The sequence below is a fragment of the Orcinus orca genome, chromosome 20 (assembly GCF_937001465.1).
Source record: "Orcinus orca chromosome 20, mOrcOrc1.1, whole genome shotgun sequence".
In the NCBI taxonomy this organism is placed as follows: Eukaryota; Metazoa; Chordata; class Mammalia; order Artiodactyla; family Delphinidae; genus Orcinus; species Orcinus orca.
In genome coordinates, this window is record NC_064578.1 from 46,808,013 (window position 1) to 46,820,118 (window position 12,106).

The 12,106-nt window shown below is 54.9% G+C and overlaps 1 protein-coding gene across 4 annotated transcripts in view; it reads right to left on the bottom strand.

Moving 5' to 3' along the window:
• AKT2 (AKT serine/threonine kinase 2) overlaps positions 1–11,898 on the bottom strand; it is a 51,956-nt gene extending 40,058 nt beyond the window's left edge. For 2 of the 4 annotated variants that reach the window (XM_033430955.2, XM_049703722.1), the window contains exon 1: positions 11,722–11,898. The gene's annotated coding sequence lies outside the window, so the exon portion shown is untranslated. Of the gene's footprint in view, positions 1–4,004; positions 4,089–11,721 lie in introns of those variants that run through there. The other 2 variants (XM_049703725.1, XM_049703723.1) reach the window with 2 other exon arrangements.
• Between the last annotated feature and the right edge of the window lie 208 nt (positions 11,899–12,106).

Genomic DNA, 12,106 nt, shown 5'->3' on the forward strand with positions numbered 1-12,106 from the left:
TATAAACTTCATCTGCAGCATCCTTTTCAGAAAAGTGGTTATGTGATCAACAGTGGATCTTACGGGGAACGGTGTCTTCCACGGGAGGGCACGAGGTATATGTTAAACGTCATGTGCAGAGAAGGAACTGTGCCAAAGAGCCAACAGAGGCAGAATAATGGGAGCAGGAGTGAAGGTGACCTCGGGAACCAAATGCATTTCAACCTCAGCTCCGCCACTTGCTGTGTGACGTTGGGCAAATCACTTCCCCTTTCTCCACCACGGTTTCCTCATCCGAAGGTTAGAGATAACAATGGAGCAAAGGTCCAAGGCTGCTGTGAGGATTAAATGAATTTATCCACATAAAGGCCTTCAAACAGAGCCCAATACGATGACTGCTCAACACCTATCAGGTGTTAGCATTTCCCCAGCAGGTGGAGACATGGGGACCATCACTTCCTACATGACACGCTTCTGTAATGTGAATTTTTACCTATACTGCCTCTTTGGTAAGAAGGCAGTATTGAAGACACTTTTTCTTCTCCTGAGCACTACATGCTCCCCACAACTGCCCCATCTGTCTACTTGGAGCAGGTAAGACTGGAGGCAGGCTGAAGACGTGGGTGGGCTGCAAACAATACTGGGACAAGAATAAGCACCAGAGCAGACTTCCTTCTCCTCCCTGCCACCAGCCCCACACTGCCCTGCTCTGCCCGCCTTTCAGCACCCACAGAAATCATGTCAAATGTTTGAGTCTGCCTGGCCACAGACCCGTAACACTCGAGAGCACCATGTCGCAGTTAGAGGGACCCTCCAGAAACAGCTCTGCTCTGGGATCACGTCACAGGCCCTTATGGAGGCCACAAAGGCCCACTTGAGGTGGCCCCTGCCTGGTCTCCAGCCTCATTGGTAAGCATGCTCTCCTTGCCCCTCCACTGTCCCCTTAGCTCTTTGCTCGCTCTCTCTCCCTCACCCCAGGGCCTTTGCACATGCTAGTCCCCCACCCATCTTCATCTGCCAAATCCCTGTTTCCTCAGGGAAACCTGCCCTGACTGCCCCCTGCCTCACAAGTCACAGACCTTCAGAGCTCGGCTTTCCTGTCCCCTCACAGCACTTACCACCTCTACCGTGCTCAGTCACTCGTATAATTAATTATCCACCTCCCACACCAGACTCAGAGCTCCGCGAGGCAGAGACAGGGCCTGTCCTGGTCTGTACTGTGTCCCCAGCCCCACACAGCCAGGGCCAGGCCCAGAGCTTTCATCAATTCAGGGTGGGGGTGGCAAACAGAACCACAGCTTCTGAGCTCAGAGTTCTGCCAAGTGGAGGGGAAACAAAAAAACCTGCATTCACTCATTCCACAAGTATGGCACCCATGCTGCGTCAGCACTGCTCTGGTCCCCAGAGAGTCAGCAGTGACCAAAACAGAACTCCCTGTCCTGGAAGAATTTATGGGGTGGGGGGCGGTTGGACAGGCATTAAAACAAATAATTTAAATAAACAGATAAGTTATACAGTACACCAGAAGGACAAATGTTATGGAGAAAAGAAGTATACAGAGGACTAGGTGTGTGGGAAGCGGGCGAGGGTTTCCAATTTTATAAACGGTGGTCAGAGCAGGGCTCACTGAGACAGTGGAATCTGAGCACAAACCTGAAGGAGATGCGGCGGCCACTTGGAGACCTGGGGGAGAATGGGCCAGGCCAAGAAAGAACAGCGCCAGGTGTGGCCTGCGTGAGACACAGGAGGCGGCGGAGGGGAGCGAGGCATGTGTGGCTACAGAGGAAGCCGGGGACCTGGCTGGGCAGGGCCTGGGAGGCCACTATAAGGGCTGTGGCTAGGATTCCCCGGAGGTCCAGTGGTTAGAACTCGGCACTCTCACTAACAGGGCCCAGGTCCCTGGTCGGGGAACTAAGATCCTGCAAGCCTCGCGGTGCAGCCAAAACAAAAAACAAAAACAAAAACAAAAAACCAACAAAGGGCTGTGGCTATTGCTTGGAGAGAGATGGCAAGTGTCAGCTTGAAGAGGGTGCAATGTGTGGAATCCCCTGGCCCCAGGGAGGCAGGAGCTGTATCCCAGCCTTCTCCTCCAGGAATTGTGCCCAGAAGAAGCCCTATGCACTGGCCTGACACTCCCACCACCTGGCTCACTTGGGGACCACAAGGACCCATACTTCACAGATGGGGAAAACTGAGGACAGGAAGGCTGGACAGCTAGGACACAGCTGAGGAGACTGAATCACGGTGTCCCAGCCTGAGCCTCTTCCACCTCCCTCTACCCTCACTCTCAAGAAACCGGGCCCCTCCCACACCCCAGCCAGCCCTCTCTTACCATCCTCGATGCCCTGCAGAAGAACAGGGCCACCCTGACACACACACACACACACACACACACACACACACACACACACACACACACACACACACACACACACACACACTCTCTCTCTCTCTCTCTCTCTCTCTCTCTCTCTCTCTCTCTCTCTCTCTCTCTCTCTCTCACACGGCCCCTCCCATCTGGCTGAGGGGTTCCTCCCTCACAGGAGCGGCTCCGCACCGCCATCCTCTGCCTGCCTCCCCAGCCGAGCCCTGAGGCAGGGCCTGGTGGTGTGAGTCCCCACGTCATCCCTAGGGCACCTTGGAACAAACAGGCAGGATCCTCACCAGGGCTAATATTTACTGAGTGCTCACAACGTGCCAGGCCTGGATTCATATTAATAATCCTCACAGCCACCTTGTGAGGTAGATATTATTACTATCCCCATTCTTTGGAAGAGGAAACAGAGACCTAGAGAGAGTAAATTGTGTGCCCAAGACCATAACAGTGGGTGAGTGCAGGACATGGCTGATCTAGACAACAGAATTTTCTGTAATGATGGAAATGCGGCTACTGGGGCTAGTCCAACGAAAGAACTAAATTTTCACTTTAATTTTAACTACTTAAAATTTAAGTAGCCACACATGGCTAGTGGCTAGCATACTGGAGGTGTAGCTCTATAGAACCTCTCTTAATGAGGCACCAGGAGCCGAAGGCAGGGGCGGGGGTGAGGGCGAGCCAAGTACCATGGATGCTCACAGGCCCAGGGCTGGACCGTCCGTCCCCTGCCGGTGACGCTCCCACGCTCCGTCCCCTGCAGGTGACGCTCCCATGCTACACCATCACTCCCGAGCCACGACCCTGACCTGCTCACCCCAGGGAGCTGGAACAGGGCTCCGAGGCCCAAACCCATACCTGGAGTCCTGCTGGACTCAAATCCCGACTTCCACTTCCAGGCTGCAAGGGACGCTTCTCTGAACGTCAGCATCCTCGGTCTATAAAATCTGATCTTAATACCAACCAGACCAAGCATTTATTATGTTATTTCAAAAGATGACTTTTTTGACAACCCAGGGTCGTCGTGGGGACCCAACGAAACGTGCTTCCAGCACAGTTGGGGGTGAGGCCGGCGCTTTGGAAGACAGGAAGCAATTACACAAGGTGAATTCCAAAGTCAAGGGCCAGCCTGAGCCTCAGTTAGCCAGAGCTATGGAAGTGGCAGCTATGTTAATACTGTCAGTAGCTGGTTAAAAGGAATCAGCCAGATGATTCATGACATGCCCATATTAACTTTTTAAAAAATATCATATAAATGAAAACACACAGCTAGAAAGAAAGCAGGTAACTCGCAGACACCACCCCAAAACACATGCTCAACACCCTCACCAGCCACCCCCCACCTAGGTCTCTGGACACCAGTTTGAGAAGCACGACCCTAGGGGACCCCAGACCTGCCCGAACAACCTGGGTTCCGCCATCCTCCGCTCCCTCCCTCTCCCCCAGCTCCACCACAGTGGCCTACTTTCAGTATCACCACATCAAGGTACCTCCCACCTCAGGGCCTTTATCCAGACTCTACCCTGCCTGGCCCATTCCTGAATGCCTCACCTCAGGAGACTTCCCCAACGCCCCCCCCCCCCCCCCCCCCCGCCATGGCCAGCTTAGATCTCTGTTCCCTTCCTCAGAGCACCAGTAAGGCAAACATTACCTCTCCGCGGCTTCCTTTAGACTAGGTGTTGCTCCCTGGTGTCCAGAACTATACATGGCACAAAGTAGGTACTCAGTAAATTATCTGGTGAGAGAATGGAATACACAAATGACCAGAAACAGCCAAAGCTGGCTCCAGAGGCCATTCAGGAATCAGTGCCTTCCACCCTCATCCCTTCCCCCTGGCCCCTGGGGAAGGATGGAGCTGGCCAAGGTCAGGGCCCCACGGGCATGAGAGGCAGCCGCAACCTCTCTCCCAAACAGGCATCAAGTGGATCTAACTCACTCATTTCCAGGACAACTGAGGCTTTCCTTGTGCCAGCTCTGTCTAGAAGAAGAGAAAGCAAAAAAGAACAGAAATAACAATCCCAGAAACAGTGGCCGTGGCATTGGTCGGAGGCAGAAGAGCCAGTCTTAAAAAGGCAGACTTGACCCCAGATAGAGCTGGGTTCAAATTTCATGTCTGTCACCTATTAAAACTTTAACTTTGGGTAAATCCAATGACCTCCCGGGCCTTCATCTGGGGAGGAGAGCTGCACCGAGCTCCCAGGTCGTGGTGGGAAGCAGGCATGTACAGCCCTGGAGCAGTGCCTGGCACAGAGAGCCCACCATGCCAGCTCTCAGCAAAACACGGGCAGTCTATGTAGCGCTCTGCACCTCAATTTCCTCTCCACAAAATGGGGTGGCTGCTGCCTACCTCACGGTCTGCCATGTGTCTGAAAGCATGCACGGAGTGCTCACAGCGTCTGGCCAAGCCCCTGCTCAGCGACGGTGCCCTCTCCAGTGGGAACCTCAGCTAAGTGGCCTGCCACTGCTTCCCTGCCAACCAACAAGCCCGAGCTGGCCACATCCAGAGCCCCTTCTCTGCTCTCAGGTGCCCAGCCTGACAACCTGCAGCAACAGCAGCTCAGATCCACTGAGCACCTTCTTTGGAGGCCCCGTGCCACGTACTTTCTGACACGTTAGCTCCCTGAATCCTCCCTACAGCCCCTCTCGGCAGGGATGTGCCGTCAGCTGAGCAAAATGCATCTCCAAGGGGTGAAATCAGGCCCCCACCGTTGCATGGCAACCAAGACAGGAGCCAGGAGCAGGGTTCACACTCAGGTTGGCTGCTCCCAGCCCGGACCACTACACAGATGATGAACACCTTGAAACCAGGCTGCAAAGGCCTGGGGAGGGGGGCAAAGGAGCGGCAGCCACCCCAGCCCGTTTGGAAAGGGCCCACAAGGTGGCAAACCAAGGCAGCCTTGGATTTCTGGCCTCACCCTTAGAAACAACATCTGCGGAAGAGCTTCCTGGGCAGGACAGCTGGGCCTGAGGAACTTCCTGCAGGAACCTCCGACATGTAAGTCTCTCCTCGGCCAGCCCTGGCTTGCTGCCCCCTGCTCCCGCACCCAGGACAGCCGGGACCTGACGTGGGTGCCGAGTTGGCAGCAGGTCCTGCCCCCGAGGGGTCAGGCCGAGCTCCCACTCCACCACCCCTCCCTCCCCTGCTCCCTCCCTCCCTCCCTCCCTCCTTCCCTCCTGGTCTGCTCCCAGGGCTGTCTCCCCAAGCTGGGCCTCCTGCTGCTTGGCTGGCTGTCCAGAAGAGCCTGCCACGGAACCACCCCACCGTGCAGCCCAGAGGCCTGGTGCTTGAGAGCCTTCCACTGAGAGCTCTTGGGAAGTTGAAGAGGGGCCCAGGGAGGGGTGTCCCTGGGTCCCCCAGAGGCTTGGAGATCAACTGAGAAAAATACTCCTTTCCATCCCCCCCATCCCAAGGGATTTCTGGAGGCCCAAGGATGCATCCTCTGAGGGGCTCTGCTCCTTCCAGGAAGACACTCCAGACTGAGCCTGGGAAAATCAACAGCCAGGCTCCTGCTTACTGCGCTAAGCCTTAAGTTCCAGGCTCCTGTGTGGGATTAGAAGTCCACGGTTACCAAGCACCTTCCTGGGCTGGGGGGACTCTGGAGCCACTCTGCCCAAATACAAAGCCTGTCAGTGTTGGGGGACCCTGCACAGATTACCGAGGCTCTCCAGGCCTCATTTCTCACCCCTGCGAGGTGGGAACCACAGCTGATTCCTCCTCGGTCTGAGGGGTTTTCACTCAAGTCTCCCATGGCTCTTCACTGCACACCAGTCCTACCTACAGGCCACCTCCCCAGGGAGGCCCTCCCTGATCATTCCAGCTAAAACATGACATCCCCACTCTCTCTTTCCCCTGACCCTCATTCATTTTGCCTTTGAAACGTTCATCACAACCTGATGCCCTATTATTCGTTTGTTTGCTGGGTACTTGCCTCCAGTAGAAGGCAGGCCCATAAGGCCCAGTCTTCCAAGCTCTAGAGCAGCGCCAGGAACGTTGCAGGCCCTCAGGCCACAAGCTGAGTGGAAGGCAGAATCAGCAGGTACAGTTTTTAGCAGGTATTACTGTTGTTCTGTGCTGTTATCTGATATTAGCTGTTCGGCTGGGGAAGGGTGGGCAGAAAATCAGCCCCCTGAGCCCCGCCATCTGTCCCTAAAGGGAAAAGCCACGGGCCCTGGGAAACACAGTGTGAAAACCACAGAGGAGGGAGGCACCCAACAAGGCCTTCGCTCTTTCTACGGCAGAGATTCTACTCAAGGGGGAAGTGGGAGGCATGTGAAACTCCCTGACCGGCTCTAAAATCTACCCCCACGCCAGGCAGAAGCCTGAGAACCTCTCATATGGCAAAAGGCAGCTTCTAAAACCCTAAATCTGACCAAGCTGCTCTTCAAGATGGTCTACAAGGCTCTGAGTGACCCTGCCTGCCCTCAGCTGCACCTCACCTCACCCCGCAGGGCCTCACGGGCCTCTGCGCAGCCTGTCCCTGCACCTCGCTGAGCTCAGTCCTCCCTGCAATTTTTGCACTGTGGTTCCCCCCACAACCCAAGGCTGTTCCTTTTCCTCAGGTCACCTTGTCAATCTGAGATCAGCTCAGAGGCCTTGCTGACAGCCCATCGCACCAGATTTTAATTGCCAAGCACCTCCCTTTAACCTGCCCCTTGTTTATTCAGCAGGTTCAGGGTTTCCCTCCCTCAGCTCCACGGGGGTAAGGCCTTTGTTGAGTGCCCCGCTGTATCCCCAGCACCTGAAGCAATGCCAGACACAGAACAGGTGTTCAATAAATGGTGGCGGATGAATGAAAACCTTTCCTCAGCTCTGCAATGCCTTCGGGATCAAAGCCACACTTCCTGCCCAGGCCCACGAGGCTGTGAGAGGCCTGGCCCCTGACTCCCATAAGCACTGCTGCTACCCTCCCTGTTGGAGACCACCCTTCTGCCTCTCGGCCTTCAAAAGGACTGTTCTCACCCAGGTCAAGGCCGTTACCACCACTCCTGGGAGCTATGGTGGAGAGTCAATAAAAGCACAAGTAGGAAAAGGGTTTAGCAGAGTATAACATCTGGAAAGGACCTAGAATTTCAACCTCGAGGAGGGGCTCCGGGCAGCAACTGTGTAGGAGGTGGCGGGGACCTGGGGGCTGCATTTGCCCCGCCCCTCAAGCCTCCAGAACCTCCTGTTTCCTCACCTGGAAAATGGAGATGCTAATTTCAGCCCTGCCCTCCTCCCGGTGTTACCTGACCAGGCTCTGTAACCTGGGAAGGGCCTTCAAAATCCTAGCAGAAGTAATAAGAATTACAATTGTTAAGATATCCTGAGGGCTCACCATGTGCCAAGCACTCTTCTTAAATAGTGATAACTGGAAACGTTTACTGCAGGCTTACTGTTACACCTGTACAGTTGTAAGTGCTCTCCAGAAATTAACCCGTTTAACCTTCACGACAACCTATCAGGAGGGAATTATCATCATCCCATGACACAAATGATGAAATGAGCTCAGAAGAATTGAAAACATGCTCAGAGTCGCACAGGCAGCAAGTGGTAGGGCTGGATTTGAAGCACTGAAGCACTTCAGTACAGCTCTTTACAGAGTTTAGAAACCAGGACAGCAGATTCCCGGATCCTGGCTGGGCCAGGCTGGGGGGCTGGATTCCAGGATGATGCCTGAGAGGACTGAGGGTGGGGGGGTGGGGAAGGATCGATGCCCTCAGACTGCCACCGGAGCATTTATTCAGTGCCAGGCACCATTCTAAGAGCCACTCTTGGATTCATTCATTTAATCCTCATGAAAGCCTGAGGGGGATGTCATTCTGAGCCCATTGCACGGAGGTGAACACTGTGGCCCAAGGTCACACAACTAGAACATGAAAGCACCAGAACTTGCACACATGCCCACTACACCATCCTTGTGCAGGGACCTCAAACACGGGTCCCCTAGTAGCTGTGTCACCCCCTATACGTCTCTCCTGCTGTTTCCTCCCGGCTCCCAGCAGACATTCTGCCCCAGGTTAAAAGATGCCCTGGCTCAACCCTGAGGAGGGACCAAGTTTTATCAGCAAGCCCAGAAACTGCTAGACTGGCTGCCGGCAGAGGTGCTCATGGCAGCCCTAGGCTCCAAGGGTGAGGGGAAGGAAATGCCCGCAGTTGGCAGGGTCTAGGACAAGAGCTTTGAGGTGACAGAGACCCTCTCCAGCTTTGGGACCATGAGCAAAGAATTCATTCAAACCCCAGTCTGGCCCCCAAGCGTCTGACAGACCTAGAACAAAGCAATTCCTCCTCTGAGCCCCAATTTCTGACTCTGAAAAATGGACAGAAACACCATGTCCACCCCTGGATTCAACTAAACCACTGTTCCAGTTACATGTTGACAAGCAGTTTACTGTGAGGCTAAACCAGGCCAGGAGTTCACGTCCCAGCTCTACCACTTCCAACTTTGAGATGTTGGGCAAATCATTTCACTTCATAGCAAGTGTCTTGGTTTCCTCATCTGTAAAATGGGTATCACACTGCTACCTAGCTCACAGGAGTCTATAAAACAGGCATAACCATACCTACTCCATGGGTGTGTTTTGAGATTTAAATGAGGTCATGGGGTACTTCCCTGGTGGTGCAGTGGTTAAGAATCCGCCTGTCAATGCAGGGGACACGGGTTCAAGCCCTGGCCCGGGAAGATCCCACATGCCTTGTAGCAACTAATCCCATGCACCACAACTACTGAGCCTGCGTTCTAGAGACCGCGAGCCACAACTATTGAGCCTGCGTGCCACAACTACCGAAGCCTGCACACCTAGAGCCCATGCTCCTCAACAAGAGAAGCCACCGCAATGAGAAGCCCACGCGCCACACGAAGAGTAGCCCCCACTCGCCGCAACTAGAGAAAGCCCACGTGTAGAAACGAAGACCCAACGCAACCAAAAATAAATAAATAAATAAATAAGAATAAAAGATAAATGAGGTAATGTGTGTAAAAGGCCTGTCACATGCCTGACATAGGGTGAACATTCAATAAAATTCAGTAGGGTTTCCCTGGTGGCGCAGTGGTTGAGAATCTGCCTGCCAATGCAGGGGACACGGGGTCGAGCCCTGGTCCGGGAGGATCCCACATGCTGTGGAGCAACTAGGCCCGTGAGCCACCACTACTGAGCCTGCGCGTCTGGAGCCTGTGCTCCACAACAAGAGAGGCCGCGATAGTGAAAGGCCTGCGCACCGCGATGAAGAGTGGCCCCTGCTTGCCGCAACTGAAGAAAGCCCTCGCACAGAAACGAAGACCCAACACAGCCAAAAATAAATACTAAAAAATAAATAAATGAGTGTTGTTTCTAAATTTAAAAATAAATTAAAATAATAATAATAAAATTCAGTAGCTCTGGAAATGATTTGCCACTCTGTGCCTCAGTTTCCCCTTCTAAAGTGGAGATCATGACAACAGTACACAAAGCTCTAGGCTGTGGGCATTCTGCAAGTTAATCCACGCGAAGCATTCTGAACAGTGTATGGCACACAGAATGCACTCAATAAATATCAGCCATTGGTCTCAAGATTATTGTTTTTACTACTGTTGTTAATCCCATCAGGCAAACCCTCTAAAAGCTGGCAGACCAGAGAAAGAAACCCCTGGCGCAGAGAAATTCTACAGAGCCACCGTGGCCTCACAGAGACTCAGGGACCGTTCTCTCCAGCAACCACAACCCATGGAAGCCAGTTAGCTAGGAAGCTGATGATGTGGACCAGAGCGACTGTCTGCCCCCTTTGACCACATCACCAGCCCACATTAGCTGGGTCAATCAGGGATTATGGCCAGCCCTCCGGGAACTCCAGACCCAGGACAAAGGTTACCGAGCAAGCCAAGGTCACAGGCTGGCCTGAGGAGCCAAGCTCCCACCCAGCAACCACAGTGAGAAACCAGATTCGTGGGGGATTTGGCCGCCCCAAGTCCTTGGCCTCCCTGGGTCAGTGTGGGGCAGGGGCACCGCCACCAAGTCCCCTTGGCCTATGCAGAGAGGAACAGCTGGGAAAACAGCACTCAGCCTCATTGCCGCCTAATGGTGAAGCCAACTGTTATCGCCTGGTGGGGAGCGTAAACATGATGAGCGGCTGGACCAAGGAGACATAAACATGTGTCTGGCCTCATGGCCAGGATGGAGGGGCCTGGGGTAGTGCCTGGCCCCTTGGCACCCACCACCAACCACTCTCAGGCCAGAGCTCCGGATGCTTCTCTGACAGAGGAAGAGTAAACAAGGTTCAAGGGCAGACCATGGAAGACCTAATTACGCCCAGGCCTCTTGCTGAGCCCAAGTGCCTTCCAAATGAGAGGAAAGGGGTGCTCAGAATTCTAAGGATAAAGATGTCCCAGCCATCCTCCCCTCGGGGAGAAGTGTCCCTCAAAGCACTCCTTCCTCCCAAGTCTTAAGCAGATCCAGGGACACAGATCCTCAAATCCAAGCTCCATACCCCTCCCCTCCCTAATATGGAGCCGAAAGCTCAGAAAACAAGCGGCTTCTAAGACGTCTCCCCCAACGCCCCAGCCAAAACCACTGGAAGAATTTGCCACAGAGGTGTCCCAACACACCTTAAAATAAGGTTTAATAACATGAAAAGGTTCTAGGGTAGACAGCAGTCCCACTGACCATCCACTTCCCCTCAAAGTCAATAAGAAGTTCAATAAAGGGTGATTCCCCCTCCAGCTCAGCGTAAACCCCCAAGCTCCACCCACCAAACACAGGAGGCAGAACCCCCTCCTCATCGCTCGGCATTACAGCGCTCCCAAAGTAACTCCCCTGAACACCCACTCGGGCCCGTCCCCCCGCCGTCCCTCAAAATTATAAACATCACAGCCCTCCTCCTTTGATATACCGCGGCTCTACGTTCTAAGGATGGCTCCCCCCAGGACCTCAGTGGTACAACCCAGAGGGCGCTACCCGGGCCACACTAGATACAGCTCTCTCCCCAGAAGCCCCTACCTCTCTAAGCACACTCTAGGAACTATTTCCACAGCCCCCTACACTTGGTAAGACGCGCCCCCTCAAAGGCTTAGCCTTCGCACACCAGGCGGGCTCTCCCCTCCCAGCCCACTGGCTCAACCCCCAGCTCAGCACGCAGGGGTCTACGCCTCCAGCCCTTCAGTGGTTCGGTCCCCACACTTTGATATGCGCCCCCTGCAGCTTCAGTGGTACTGCCCGCCGCCCCCGCCCCCTCGGGGCTAGTCCAACCGCCCCCGCGCAGCCTCCCCAACTCAGTCCCGGAAGGGGGGGGCTCAAGGACTACGGTCCCCGCCCAGTGGGCATCGGTGGTACGGCCCAGCGCGGCTTTGCTGGGGGTCCGGACGCGACCATCGCGGGGGGGGGGGGGGGCGCTTGGGGACACGCGCTGGCGCACTCACCTGTCACCGGCGGCCGCCCAGCCTCTCTGGCGGGGTTCTACTCCTGCCCATCGCCACGCTACGCTTGATCCCGCTCCTTGTGTTTCTGGCGGCGGCGGCTGCGGCAGCACCAGCAGCAACGCCTTAGCGGAGCCAGGCCCAACGGCTCGCGCGGCGCGGCCCCCCCGCCCCCTCCCCCCAGCCCCCGCTTACCGCCCCCTCCCACCCTCTGGACGGAAATACCGCCTTCTCCCGCCACAAACAGGAACTGACGTGAGAGAGGGAGAAAGGAACTCGAAGAGAGCTAGAGCGCAAGCGCAAGGAAGGGGAGGTGGCCGACTCAGAGAAGGGCGCCTGCGTACATTAGGCAAGCTTGAACCGGTGTGGGAAAGGGATGTGCCTCGCG